Source organism: Chaetura pelagica, unplaced genomic scaffold (assembly GCF_000747805.2).
Source record: "Chaetura pelagica isolate M959 unplaced genomic scaffold, ChaPel_1.0 scaffold344, whole genome shotgun sequence".
Lineage (NCBI taxonomy): Eukaryota > Metazoa > Chordata > Aves > Apodiformes > Apodidae > Chaetura > Chaetura pelagica.
This window is the reverse complement of record NW_009953098.1, coordinates 5,996,196-5,999,299: the sequence shown is the minus strand read 5'-3', so window position 1 is coordinate 5,999,299 and position 3,104 is coordinate 5,996,196.

Genomic DNA, 3,104 nt, shown 5'->3' with positions numbered 1-3,104 from the left:
GGAGGGGGGGGCGGGAAGGGGCCGGAGGGGCAGCCGCAGGGAGCGGGAAGGGGGATGTGCTCTCAGGGCTGCCTGCCCTGCGCCCGCCTTGTCCCATCCCTCCCTCAGTGCTCGTGCCTGAGGGGGGAGGTTCCCGCATTCATCCACCCGCAAGTGCCTTCAAGCAGAGAAAGGACGAGTTTATCCCACCCGAGGGAATATTAGGTCCTTCCCAAGCTCCTCTAAAGGAAGGCAACCCAACAAAGTCTCCCTGTTTCATCCCGTACGCTGGAAAAAGACAGGGAACGTCTCTGTCAGGTGCTGTGTTGCCCCAGCACAGCATGGCCTGCCTGATGGCTGCAGGGGAGCAGACGGGGACACCCCCTTGGCACCCCTGTACCTCTCTGCTACCCACCTCTGGGATGAGCACCAGTCTTGGTGTGTCCCTGGGCTTGAACATCCACAGGGAGTTGTGCTTCTGCTTGAAGCTTGGTTCCCTGGTTGATCTTGCACCCAGCTCCTTGATACCTCCCTGTGATCCTGCAGCTCTATTCTCATTTTGCTGCTTTGAGGTTCACAGAACTGTACAAAATGGAGACAGAAAAGAGATATTAGGTCATCTAGTCCACAGTATAGGCCCAGGGAAGATTCTTCTTCACTTAAAATTTCCTTTTTCTCTGATTTTAGTACATCACTTTCCCTTTGGTCTGCTGCCTTTTTTTTTTTTTTTTTCTTCCACCCCCCTTAATCTCAGACTGGAGTTCTTTGGGTCTATGTTTGGTTGAGTTAGGGATAATATGTACTCAAGATCTAAGACAGGGGTATATTACTGCACATACGCTAATAAATAACATCAGAGATTCAAACCACTACTCTTGAAGGAAGCCAAAGACACAGGTGAAGAACAGAGCATCACATTAAGGACATAGGAGCACAACATATACCTTTAACAGCATATATGTGACTCCTGCTTACTCATGGGTGCATGCATTGGTCACTACTTGGCCGTTCCTTTACAAGAATTATGCCCAGACGGTGGAGTCTATTCCAGTTCAGGCAAGGGTAGGGATCAGGCTGCACCTGGCTGGCAATGTTCCCAGTTTAGATTGAGATGGCAGTTGTCACTTTATCCATCAACTGAAATATAGGGTTATTTGTAGTGATAGGTGGGGTATAAAGGCCATCTTTGTAACTGTAGCACTCTTCAAGCTCAAAACATGCTACAAATATTAACTATTAATTCCTGTAAACATCATAAAGCATGATCGTAGTTTTCTCTTACATATATGGAAGCTTCAAAATCAAGGAAATCAACTGGCCCAACTCACCTAGGGGGAAGTTTGAGTCTCAGAATTAAGAAATCAGCAGCCACCCAGCTTTACTGTAGAGCATTCTTCTCTCAAATATCCTTTGGTAAGCTTTGCAGATCTGGAAAGCTACAGAAAGCTACATCAAGTTTAGATACTCAAGATAGTTCTGAAAAAGCATGTTCCTATACCCAAATAATTTTTCTGGTTGCAAACTACTTATCTTTACCCATTCCACCTACCTCCAGCCCATGTGTAACATGTTCCCCATAAAGTCTTGCTTTTTTGTTTTCTTTCCCAGTGGTTCTACTTTCTTCCTGTTCACTTGCTCTCACAAAGTTCTTTCCATCCCTGCAGCTGTGTATTCCAGCCTGACTGCCACCTGCCACACTGGCAGCTGAGGATCTTCTGAAAAAATTACAAAGGAAATTATGTTTAACATTGTAGATGTTAGGACAAGAGAAGAGATAAAATAGCTGTGAATGAAGGTGGCACATGTCAGAATCTCATTTTCATACACAGCTGGTAAGGTGGGTACCTCATCTCAAATAAAACGGTGCTTCACAGCCTCATCTGAAAATGGAGAGTGTTTTTATAATCCAAAATATATCTGTGCTGAGACAAACATTTTCATTATCACACACATTTTTTCCTCCTGAAGCCACTAATATACGTTGTTATTATTATTATTAGCATTTTCAAGCACACTTTGCTTTTTGCTTAGGCAATTAGTCTCATGGTACTATTTGCAGATGCAAATGGTAGAGCAAGCATCCCATACAGATTTTAGAGAAACCTAAAGAGACCCCATTCCAGTTTATCTTACAGCAAACCCAGAGTGTCCTAAGACAAAATGGTAGGAGATTAGTTTACTTTATGTGAATATTAATGCCATGCAAATAGTTTCTATACTTTGTTAGGGATGCTCAGTGACTCAAGTTAATGAATTCCATTGTAACTGAGGTCATACCAGATGCTTTCCAAAACCTTCCCTAACTAAATACAACCAAGATTTTGCAGGATAATCAGAGCTTCATGTTTAGATGATTTACAGTGTTCTGGGACACTGGGAGATTCTAAGTACTACCTACCTGAGCAGGAGGAGGTAATGATTTATAATTAGCTAATGTGTTCTCATCATAATGTCTAATAGTGGATTAGAAAAATGCTATGGAATTTGGGACACAGCATTCTCGCTGAGCTTTCTGGTGTTACCAGGCTAAACCCATGGTGTCACCATAAAGTCATGCCAAAATCTACACCATAACATTGTGGCTCAAGCCTTGCCTCAACTGCACTAAGAGGACTTTATCACTTTTGCCATTCCTATTTATAATTGCAAGAGAGAAGCTTAGGCAGTGATTTTCTAGTTTCATTCTGCTTCTCCCAATACCAAACAAATCAGTTTTTAATTGCCAATAAATGCATTAATAAGTGTGTCTTACACCTTTGTCTTTTTTTTTTTTTTTTTTTTTTTTTTTTTAACTGGTCATTTCTTAATAAAAACAAAGGAACACCAGTTTATGTTAATGTCAGCATTTTGATTTGCTAAACAGATTATTTGTACAACAGTCGGGTAAGAGAGTGATAGTGGGGAGAGACAGAAGCAAAGATGAAAAGGGATTCAGGGAGATGATGAAACTACAGATAGAAGGAGTCAAGGGGAAAGCACAGTGTGAAAAGAGGGAAAATGAATACAGACATTACAGCTTCATACATTTTGGAAAACAGGTCAAAAGGACACCCAGTTAAGATTTGATTGTATTATGAGTGGGCATAGAGCAAACTATTGAAGCACTCCTGTTTGCCTTTCATTGC